Source organism: Chiloscyllium plagiosum, unplaced genomic scaffold (assembly GCF_037043375.1).
Source record: "Chiloscyllium plagiosum isolate Xiang-an unplaced genomic scaffold, Cpla_swu_hap1 HiC_scaffold_7, whole genome shotgun sequence".
Classification (NCBI taxonomy): Eukaryota; Metazoa; Chordata; class Chondrichthyes; order Orectolobiformes; family Hemiscylliidae; genus Chiloscyllium; species Chiloscyllium plagiosum.
Genome location: NW_028270145.1, coordinates 110,676 through 122,855, shown reverse-complemented (window position 1 = coordinate 122,855; position 12,180 = coordinate 110,676). Strand labels below are relative to the sequence as shown.

The 12,180-nt window shown below is 44.3% G+C and overlaps 1 long non-coding RNA gene across 3 annotated transcripts in view; it reads right to left on the bottom strand.

Annotated features, from left to right (window-relative positions):
• The window catches only part of LOC148149539 (uncharacterized), a 48,848-nt gene that overhangs the window by 31,741 nt on the left and 4,927 nt on the right, over positions 1–12,180 (bottom strand). Inside the window, exons 3-4 of one of the 3 annotated variants that reach the window (XR_015757567.1) lie at positions 5,502–5,691; positions 5,285–5,419 (exon numbers count right to left, since the gene is read on the bottom strand). This is a non-coding gene — a long non-coding RNA (uncharacterized LOC148149539). The remainder of the gene's footprint in view (positions 1–5,284; positions 5,420–5,501; positions 5,692–12,180) is intronic. The other 2 variants (XR_015757568.1, XR_015757569.1) reach the window with 2 other exon arrangements.

Sequence of the window (12,180 nt, the reverse complement as noted above, 5' to 3'; positions counted from 1 at the left end):
AGGTTTATAGGGATGGTAGAAGGTTCATGGGAGTGAGGTGCTTTAGGATAGGATGGAGGAGTGCTGTGGGGTCTGGAGAAGTTTGCAGTGATATCATATGATGGAAAGGCTTGAGGAAGGTACACAGATGGGGCGATTGGTAAGGGCTGGAGGATATTAAAGAGACAGGGTGGGCTGTAGGGACTGGACATTTTGACAGAGATAAGGATAAGGTAATGTTTGGGGATAATGACCATAATTCTATACATTTTGAAGTCATGATGGAAAGAGCTAAGGATCATGCAGAAGTTGTGTGTCTAAATTTGGGGAATGCCACTTATCATTTCATTATCACTATCACTGATCATTATTACTAGCATTAGACAGGATTTGAAAAATATAGACTCAGAGGAACTATTTGCAGTCGAGCCTACAATTGGAAAAAGGGAGTATTTTCAAGTGATACAGTGAGAATTCAGGGCCAGCGTGTACCATGAACAGTGAATGACAAAGGCACCAAGTTCAGCGAATACTAATCAAGTGATATTGTGAGTTTGGTAAAGAAAATACAGTGCAATAAAACCAGATGAAGCCCTTCAACAACTATAGAGAGTGCAAGGGGGTCCTTAAAAATGAGGGGCACTCAATGGCCATGAAACCTCCTTGGCAGACACTAGTAAGGAAAAGCTACAAGTTATTTTATGACGAGAGTCAGAGTAAGAAGATTCCCAGCTAAAGAGTGCGGCCTGTTGGAAACCAAAGGGACGATCTGCGCATGGAGCCAGAGGAAGTAGCTGACGTCTTCAATGTATGCTTCCCATCTGTATTCACACAGGAGAAAGATACTGTAGCCAGGGATTTCAGTCGGGATGTGAGACTCGAGAACATGTTAAGATCAATAAGGAGGTATTAAATGCTTTCACAGACATAAAGGGGGAGAAATCCCCAGTGCCCAATGAAATGTATCGCAGGCTGCAGTGGGAGGTAAGGGAGGTGATTGCTGGGGCCCTGGTGGATCTATTTAATACTTTACTGGCCACAGGGATATTAGGTAAAAATTGGGAACAATTCTGAGGGACAAGATGTATCAACATTGAAAAGGAAGGAATAGATTCAGGACAGATTTTGTAAAGGAAAACCCTGTCTGATGAATTCAATTGAGTTTTTTTGAAAAGTTATCTAAAAATATTTATGTGAGCAGTGCAAATGATGTGGTTATCATGGTGTTCAGTAAGGCCTTTGACAAGGTCTCAGTCAATATGTAAATGGCCCAACTGGAGAAAGGAGCGAAACAAGGTAGGGAATAGGACTGAGGTGTTAGTGAGGGAGCACTTTGGCAAAGTGACTGCAATTCTATTAGTTTGAAAATAGCTTTGCTGAAAGACAGGCCTGGTCCAAAAGTTAAAGTTATAAAATGTGGCAAGACAAATCTCGATTGTATTAGACATGAACCTTTTTAAAAAGTTGATTAGAGAGTCTATTTGCAAGTAAAGGGAATTCTGGCAATTGGGAATATTTTAAATGTGAGATAAAAGGACCGTTCAGCACCAGCATGTTCCTGTTAGTGTGCAGCTCAATGCTGGCAGCTTTCGGAAACACTGGCAGTCTACTGAGACTCTAGTCAAAGAAAAGGGGGCACATGTCAGGTATAGCCAGCTGGATCAAGGGAATCCCTGAGGAGCATAGGGGCTGTAGGAATACTTCTTGGATGGAAATCAGGAATGCAGAAAGGGGACATGAAATAACTTTGACAGATAAAGTTAAGGAGAATCCAAAGATATTCTACAAGTGTATTAAGAGCAAAAGAAGAGCTCGGGACAAAACCAGTATTCTTTATGATCAACAAATCCAACGATGTGTGAAACTATAAAATCCTAAACAAATATTTCACTTTGGAGCTTACTGTGGATAAGGTCTGGGGCGCTCAGGGAACTAAACATTGTTTGGCCAGACCACTATTGGAATATTGTGTGCAATTCTGGTCTCAATGCCATCGGAAGGATGTTGTGGAACTTGAAAAGGTTCAGAAGAAATGAATAAGGATGTTGCCAGGATTGGCAGGTTTGCGCTACAGAGAAAAGCTGAATAGACTGGGATTATTTTCACTTTAACATGGGATGCTGAGGAGTTATTTTATAAAGGTTTCTTAAAATCATGATGAGCATGGATAGGGTCAATAGATAAGGACTTTTCTCCAGTCGTGGGGGGGTGGGGGTGAGTCCAAACCTACAAGACATAGCTTTAAGGTGAGAGGAAAAGATTTAGAAGGGACCAAAGGGACAGCTGGTTCCTGTAGAGGTTGGTATATGTATGATATAAGCTGCCAGAAGAAACAGTGGAGGCTGACAGAAATATATTTAGCAGGCATCTGGATGTGTATATAAATAGGAGGATTTTAGAGGGATATTGGCAAAGTTCTGGCAAATGGGATGAAAAACGTCACGGTGGACTTGGACCAAAGGGTGAGTTTCCGTGTTGTACATCTCGATGACTCCATGTCTTGAAATGAGTCCACATTATAGAAGAGGCGGTGTTGAAAGTTTTAAAACATAGAAGTAGATAAATCCCCAGGACCTGATCAAGTGTATCTCAGAACATTGTGGGAAGCTGGGGAAGAAATTGTAGGGGCCTGAGCAGTGATATTTGTGGCATTCTGGGCAGTGATGGAGGTTTTCTGAGATTACAAAGGGATCTTGATGAAATGCGTGAATGGCTGAAAAACTGCAGATGGAGTTCAATTCGGGTAAATGCGAGGTAATGCATTTAGGTTACAACAAACAAGGGTCGAGCTTTCACAATTAATGGTAGGGTCTTCAGTAGTGTTGGATCAGTGGTGCTGGAAGAGCACAGCAATTCAGGCAGCATCCGAGGACAGGCAAAATCGACGTTTCGGGCAAAAGCCCTTCATCAGGAATAAAGGCAGAGAGCCCCTTGGGGTTCAGGTACGTAGTTCTTTGAAGTTTGCCACAAGGAGAGACAGGATGGTTATAAATGGTACTTGCCTTCATTGCTCAGTCATTCGAGTTTAGGAGTTTGGGAAGTCATGTGTGGATTGTACAGGACATTGGTAAGGCCTGTTCTGGAATACTCTGCCCAGTTATAGGAAGGATATTAAGCTGGAGAGGGTTCAGATCACATTTACCGGGATGGTGATGGGTATAGAAGGTTTCAGTTATAAAGGAAAGTTGTACAGTCTGGGACATTTTTCACTTGAGCATGGAGGTTGAGAGGTGACCGTATAGAAGTCTACAAAATAAGAAGGGGTATAGATAGAGTTAATGTGACTTGTCTTATCCAAATAGCAGGTCATTTTAGGATGAGGGGCTACATTTCTTAAGGTTAGAAGGGAGAGATTTAAAATCAGAAAACATGAGGAGCAAACTGTTACAGAGTGTGTTTTGTGTGTGGAATGAAATTTCCAAAGAAGGGGTGAATGTGTGTACAATTACAATGCTTAAAATATTAGTACAGGAATAGGAAAGGTTTGAAGGGATGTGATCCAGGAACAGGCAGGAGGGACAAGGTTAGTTTAAGATTATGATCGGCATCAACCGAACAGTTAAATTCCGTGCTGTATGACTACATGATGATGAAAATAATGCTGTGGCCTTATTTAAGAAAGACTGCAAGGGGAAGCCAAGGAACTGCAGACTGAGCAGACAGAAATCATTCTGAGACGTAGGATTTACATGCATTTGGAAAGACAAGGATTGATTACAAACAGTTAGAGTGGCTTTGTGCGTGGGAAAACATATCTCACAAACTTGACTGATTTTGTTGAATATGTGACCAAGATAGATAGATGAAGGCAGAGCAATAGACATTGTTTCTGATTTCAGCAAGGCCTTTGACAGGGTTGAGCAGGGTACACTGGTTAGTAAGGTTAGATCACATGGGATCAGCAAGAGCTAGCCAACTGGATACACAATGGGTTTGATAGGAGGAGGCAGAGGGTTGTTGTTCAGACTGGAGGCCTCTGACCAGCAGTGTGCTGTAAGGATTGGTGCTGGGGCCACTGTTGTGCATCAACTACATAGACGATTTGGGTGAAAATATAGGAGTCACTGTTGTTATGTTTGTGGATACCAAAATTTGTGGTCTCCTGTGCAGTAAATACAGTTATCAAAGGGGATCGTGATCAACAGGGCCAATGGGCTAAGGAATGAAAGATGGAGTTGAATTCAGGTGTTGGATTTTGTTTCGGCAAACTAGGGTAGGGCCCTGGGCAGTGTTGTCGGACAGAGAGAGACCAAGGGCTGCAGTTACATTGTTCCTGGGAAGTGACATCACAGGTGGACAGGGAGGGGAAAGCGGCATTTGGCACACTTGCTGTCATTAGCGAGTGCTTTGTTCCATACGTTGGACAAAGGACCGAGTGAATGAATTGGAGCTATTTGTAATATTGCCCTCAATATTTGTCTTGGACATAGGAGGCAACGGATGACCTTATAAAAGGTTTGTAAAACCATGCAGACCACAAGGAAGGTGAATAGCCAAGGGTAGGTGAGCCCAAAACTGGAGGGTATAAGCAGGAGGTGGCAGAGCAAAGATTTAAAGAGGGAGTGGAGGGACAACATGATCCACAGAGGAAGGTGCAGAGACAGAACAGACTGCCAGAGGGAATGGTAGAAACAAGTACAATTACAACATGGAAAAGACACTTGGGCAGGTACATAGAGAGTAGACGGTTTGAAGAGACATGGGCCAAACGTAGTCAAACCTGACTCGTTCAGTTTCGGAAACCTGGTTAGCATAGACAGGTTGGGCTGAAGGGTCTGATTCCATGCTGCCTGACTCTATGTCTCCAGTTATTGGAGGAGGAGACAATCTAGACAAGGCATGTTGTTGAGACTGAAGCAAGTTACAGAGATAGGGATGGTAGTCTGGAATGCAGTACGTTTCAATTATGGGAAGGGACTGTAGACAGGGGAGGAGACGACAGAGCTAAGAGCTGTTATAGGAGTTAAAACTTATTGAAGACACAGGTCCACAAGAAATGCCATAGATACAGTGTTAGGGGGAAATACACAACAGAGAAATCCCAGGCAGCATTCCCACCCTCTCTTGGGAGGCCTGCTTTCCCCTCTGTTGCCCGGGTGCTCACAAAGACTGCACAGGTCTGGATTGATAACTGTGACATTCCCGACACTGTCTCAGTACAACAAAACTTACAGTGGGGTGGTGATTAAGCCTAAGGTGTGTCTGTACTGTACTCCCCCTCCAGCACTGTATCTCTGTCATGTCTTCTTAGCCAATCTTTGGAGCCCTCTCATTGCTCTCTGCTCTGTGCACTGAGTGATCTCACCTCACTGCAGGATTTATTGAAGGCTCCAGATCTCCCTTCCTTTTGCCTCTCTGGCTGACCAACCATCTTCAATGAGGTGATGGGTGAGACACCCAGCAGTTGGGAAGTCTACTGAGTCAGAAACTTCCTAAATACCTACAGGAGACAGAGAAATAGACAGACTCTGAAATTAGGGTGATGGAAACAGATGGAGAATGGTAATAATTGTCATACTGACCTGGAAAACCCCAGTCTCCATCCCTGGCCTATGCGGCCTCTTCTCTCTGGAGTGGACAATTCTGTTACCTCAGGATCTGGTGTAGCTGCAAGAGCGAGAGACACTGACAGAGGCAGCAATTAGACCCACACAGTGAGGGATACCACGTGGAGATATTGAGTGATATCAGCAGAATATAGGGATGGGAAACCTGTAAGAAGGCAAAGTGATGGCCTGGTGGTATTATTGCTGCACTATTTATCCAGGATCTCAGCCCATGTTCAAAACCCACCATTGTAAATAGGTGAATGCATGAGTGCTGTGGGGACTGGAGAAGGTTACAGTGATATCATGTGCTGTAGAGGCTGGAGGAAGGTACACAGATGGGGAGGTTGGTAAGGACTGAAGAATGTTAGAGCAGGGTGTGGCTGTAGGGTTCTGGATAGGATGATAGTAACAAGGATTTATGGAGCTTTTTTTGAGCAGAGACCATAACTGTTAGCTTTCATTGTCTCATTGTCAGAGACCTTGGCTTTGTAATAAAGTACAGGATAAATATTCACAACGGAGTATTCTGGACGCTGTGAATATCCTATACAATCTAAAACCATAAATCACTGTCTCCCCTCAGTTTAAAATTGCAAAATTATCTCCTACATGCTTCCTCACTATCTAAGTTTGGAACGCTAATCCACCTAACTATCCTGCTTTTTCCGAAAATCTTTGGTGAAGGTGGTGAGTTTTGGATTCAGCTTTCCAGTCATTACCGTAAGAAGATAAGCACTGGGCACAGGAGAGGCAATGCAGCTCTTCAAACCAGCTCCACCATTTAATACCATGAGGATTGAGCTCACCTCGGTCTCAGCTGGATTTTCCCGCCTGTTCTCTCTCACCCTTCAACTCATTGCAAATTAAAAATCTGTATCTCTTCATTAAATTTGCTCTCATGTCCTGGCATCCACCGCATTTTGAATAGCGAATTCCACAGATTCAAACACATCGAGATAGGTACCTTCTTCTTCATGAGAATAGAATAGTCCCTATAGTACAGAAAAAGGGTATTCACCCATCGAGTCCACACCCTATGAAGAGCATCCCATTTAGACCCATCCATTCCCTGTAACCCTGCATTTCCCATTGTTAATTGCCTAACCGGCTCATGCATGGACCCAGTGGGCAATTTGGCATGACTAATCCACCTCACCTGCACATCTTTGGACTGTGGGAGGAAACTGGAGCACCGAACAAAACCACGCAGACATGGGGAGAATGTGTAAACTCCACACAGTTGCCTAAGGCTGGAATCAAACCCGGGTCCCTGAAGCTGTGAGGCAGCAGTGCTAGCCACTGAGACACCTCTGCTTGAAATCTGCTGCCCTTTATTAACCTCCCCACCACGCAATTGGCTGAATTTGTATTTCTTACGTCAGAAATCGGGTTGTCTAAGCGGATGTCTCAGTAAAACCCAGTCACAGCCCACATATCCTGTGTACCTGAATGGTGATCCGATACAAAACACCCTCCACCCCACACTTTCTTTCACTTTTCAGAGACAGGTCTCCAGAGGCTTCATGGGGACTACAACTCCCACAATCCTTGAGGCAGGGACCACACGTGTGTGGGGAAACCCAGCACTGTACATGTACAGAATATGGGCGTGTTTTGGAGCATGTGCTTTGGGGTAACTAGCGGAAAGCATTTCACACTTTGATTGGCTGGCGAAGAAATTCATCTGCTTGTTGATCTGTTGGGGGAGTCAAAGTGTCAGCACACCCACATGGGACCAAGTTCCATTCCCAACTTGTCATAACACTGGGAATCGACCAATGGGAAACAAGGAAGGATCTGACCCATTCTCCTAGACTGAAGGTTCCTCTTCTGTCCAGAATCTGCCACCTCCCTTTCTGTTTCCTTTTGTTTCATTCTGCTGTTACATTATTGACTTGCAGCAACTGAAGGGAAAGGAATTGAACCCAGAAAGGGTGCAGAGTCTAACCAGGGACGGGAAGTGGTGGCATGGATCTGTTTATCAACAACTCCATGAGAATGGGGAGGGTTTACATTAGGGGCAGCAGAGTCAGAATGATGGGAGAGAGTAAGTGGGCTGGAGGGTTACAGCTTTGGAGGAACAAAGGGGAAAAATATTCCAGAGAAACTAGAATTATCTGTTCTGAATTTCTAATCTGTACCTATTCATTTATATAGGGTGCTAGATGGTGAAGATTTGCAGACTGAAATCTCAAAATCATGTGCCAATCGTGATTGAGCTATCCAGAATTTGACAAACCAAAGATGGGGAATTACTCGGCCAAAATCCTGCAACACTCTACCTCCCAGCATTGTCGGTCTATCTGCGCCAAATGGATGCGATTGGTTCAAGACGGCAGCTCACTACCATCTTCTTAAGGGTACCTAGAGATGGGGAATAAATGCTGGCTGAGCCAGTGATGCCCATATCCTGGAAATGGTTTCTCTCTCTAGTTGCTGAAACCCGGTTGATGTTACTGCAGGATGATGATGGATGCTGAGTGCATCCTCCAGGAGGCAGCACCATCACATTACCCCTGCCTACACCCACACAGTAACACCGCAACATCACTAGAACAAAAGGCAGTGAAGCCAAAGGAGGACTTAGATATAGTTCTTCGAGGTAAAGTCATCAAAGGGGATTGGAGCACAGCAGGAACAGGAGACTGAGCTGGATGGTCAGCTGTTTCCCATTGAATTGTGGAGCACAATCGAATGGCCACCTCCTGCTGCTATCTTCCAAGTACATATATAGCCATGGAGCCTGGGTAGGAAGAAGTAGGCATGGCAGGGATTCTCCAGGAGATTGCATGTCCACATCAGTTTTCAGTGAGGGATGGTTTGATGGATTTTATTTAACAATTTGTCTTTTACATTTTAAAAAAAAAATTTGCTTGTGTTAAAGTTTATTCCACAATAAATAAATGTAAAAGAATTGAAAATATCTGAATATAACAGTTTTTAAAATTTCAAATGCACTTTAGAACAAAATCCTGTCTCTTCCCGGACACCATCACTTTCCAGTTACTCAAACTCCAGGGAAATATTCCCTCCCTGTCTGAACCTTTGGTTTGATTTAACTGCTTTTCAGTTCTCATTCTGTGAGCTGTGGAGTGTTCTTTATTCCCCATTTCTCCTACCCAGAAGTGTTATCACAGCAACCTTCGCACCATCAAAATCATCATTACATCATTTTTCTTTTTGTTAACCTATAATCACCAGCAGTAAACCATTTGTGTTACCAATTGAATATTTATAAACAAAGCCCATTCCGCGCCAAGCAAACCATTACAAGTGACAGAGTGAGAAGGGACTAAATCAAAGTAGAGTTGGGGGGGAGGAGGGGGCAGCGGTGGAGATAAAGCACTGTATCCCCTGCGGTGCCCACCTCTATCTAAAGGCATCAAGAGCATTGATACACACCACATGCTCCTTCTCCAAGGACACCCTGCTGTGAAGCCTTTATCCTCAATCATAGAATAGAATCCCAACAGTGTGGAAGGAGAGCATTGGCCCATCAAACCCCACCGACCATCTGAAGAACATCACGCCCAGAGCACTCCATCCCTGTAATACTGAATTTCCCATGGCTGATCTACCTAGTCTGTACATTCCTGGTCACTGTGGGCAATTTAGCACGACTGATCCACCTAACCTGCACATCTTAAGACTGTGCGAGAAAACCAGAGCACCTGGAGAGGACACACACTATCATGGGGAGAATGTGGGAACTCCACACAGGCCGTTGACCAAGGCTGGACTCTAACCTTATACCTGGTGCTGTGAAGCAGCAGTGCTACAATCAGAATTTAAGTCAAAAGAGACGATCCCTGCTCATTGTCACATTGCTTTTTGTGGAGCCTTGTGCCCAGAGAGACACCCTGAGGTTCAGAAAGTGGCAATATAAATTCAGTCAACACCAGCCCAGTTAATGTGATTAACAACAACAACATCAATACTCCAACAGTGTCATCATGAATAAGGTCCAGCCCTAATTCTGATGAACAGTAACATCAGAATCAGAGTCCTGCAGTGATATGTGAACTCTACCCCACACGGAGCAGGTGGATGACCACTTCCCTGTGTGCATTCACTGGGCTCTCAGTCGTGTTGAAGACTCAGCAAATCCCTTGTCACACAGAGAGGGAAACAGCTCCTACCCAGTGTGAACCTGCTGGTGTCTCAGCAGGCGGGATAAATCACTGAATCCCTTCTCCCACACTGAGCATCTGAATGGCTTCTCCCCTGTGTGGGCTCGCTGGAGTCTCAGCAGATCAGAAGACTGAGTGAATCCTTTCCCGCATATGGAGCAGGTGAATCGCCTCTGCCCCATGGGAATGCACTGGTGTCTCTGCAGGAGAAAGATTTGAATGAATCCTTTCTCTCATACAGAGCAGATCTCAGTCATCCAGTCTCTGCTTTTTTTGAGCAGAGACCATAACTGTTAGCTTTACAGACATTATGGAAAGAGATAAGGATAATGCAGAAGCTAAATATCTAAACTTTGGGAGGCTATTTATCATTATACTATCACTATCACTCGATGTTATCATTATCATTAGACTGGCAAGCCTAGACTGCAACGAACTACACTTGTTGGAGTCTCTATTTGGAACACGGAAGATGTTTAATGTGATGCAGTGAGAATTCAGAGCCAATGTGTTTTGCGAGGAGTGAATGCCTCAGGCAGCACATCTAGCAAATACTGATCAAGCGATATTGTGAGTTTAATAAAGAAAATACAGTGCAATAAAGAAACAGCCGAGGAGCTTCTAAAATAAAGAGAGTGCCGGGGTTGGGGGGGTGGGGAGGAAGGGTTGCTTAAAAATGAACAGGCAAACAATAGTCACAAAATATCCTTAGCAGATAATGTTAAGGAAAAGTCACAAAGCATTTAGTAAGTATAGTTAGAGTAAGAGGATTCCCAACTAAGCAGTGGGGCCTGTTGGAAACCAAAGGGACAATCTGTGCATGGAGCCAAAGGAAGGTGGCGAGGTCTTCAATGAGTACATCCCATCTGTATTCACACAGGAGAAATACATTGTAGCCGGGGATGGTGAGGTTCTGGAACACATTAAGATTAATGAGGAGGAGGCGTTAAATGTTTTCACAGGCAAAAAGGTGGAGAAATTCCCAGAAATGATAAAATATGTCCCAGGCTGCTATGGGAGGTAAGGAAGCAGATTGCTGGGGCCCTGGTGGATATAGTTGATACTTTGCTGGCCACAGGTGAAGTGCCGAATGACTGGAGGATCCCTAATGTGGTTCCTTTGTTCAAGAAGGGCAGCAGGGATAGGCCAGGAAATTACAAAGCAGATAGTCTGACAGCATTGGGAGGGAAATTATTGGAAACAATTCTGAGGAACACGATGAATCAACATTCGAAAGGACAGGAATACATTATGGATTGTCTGTATGGATTTCATAGAGGACTGTCCTCTGATATTCATGAGGGCAGGGCAGATGATGTGGTTTACATGGAGTTCATTAAGGTCTTTGACAATGTCCCATATGGAAGTCTGGTCCAAAAGGGAAGAGCCCATGGGATCCAAGGCAAGTTTGTAAATTGTATTCACAATTGGTGGAGGGTTGCTTTTGTGATTGAAAGCTTTTGTCCAGCGGATGTACCACAGGGATCGGTGCTGGAACCATTGCTGGTTATTATGTACATTAATAACTTGGATATGAAAGCAGAAGGAATCATTAGTAGGTTTACAGATGACATGAAAGGTGAGGGCGTTGCCCACAGTGAGGGGGATGGTCTCAGGCTGTAGTCTGATATCGATCAGATGATAAACTGAGCAGAGTAATGGCAGATGGAGTTTACTTCTGATCACTGTGAGGTAATGCACTGTGGGAAGTTTAATAAATGAACAATATACATCATGAATGGTAGGTCCTCCTGGAGTACTGAGGAACACAGGGACATTGGTGGACAAGTCCCTGGATGTCTGAAGGTGTCAGCACAGGTAGACAGGGTGGGAAAGGCACCTGAATTGGGAACAGGAGGGGGACCCATATCCTGGTGGTGAGAGTTGCTGGATCTGCTCGAGACGATTTAAACTCATCTGGCAGGGGTGTGGGACCCCAAACAATCATAAGGCCAGAAAGAAAGTTGAGGCTGGTACAAATGTTCAAGAGAGCAATATAAATAGACAAGGCAGGCAAAAACACAGCAGACAATGAGGGAAAACTGGTGGATTAAATTGCATTTATTTCAATGCAAAGGGCCGGACAGATAAGGCAGATGAACCCAGAGCATGGATGGGAACATGGGACTGGGATGTTGTAGGTATTACAGAGACACAGCTGAGGGAGCAACAGGACCAGCAGCTCAATGTTCCAGGGGACAGATACTACAGGAAGGATAGAACAGGAGGCAAAACAGGAGGAGAACTGGTGGTTTTGATTGGGGGAAACATCCCAGTAGTACCTAGAGGGAATATTCATGCAGGATCGCCCAGTTACGTTAGTGGAACTGAGAAATAAAAATTGGTCATCAGTTTTCTACAGTCGTACTACAGCGATAGGCAATGGGAGATGAAGGAGCAAATATGTCAGGAGATCTCAGATACTTGTTAGAATAATAGGGTTGTAACGGCAGGAGATCTTAACCTTTCCAAACCTTGACTGAGATGGAAGGAATTTGTTAAGTGTGTTCCGAAAACTCCCA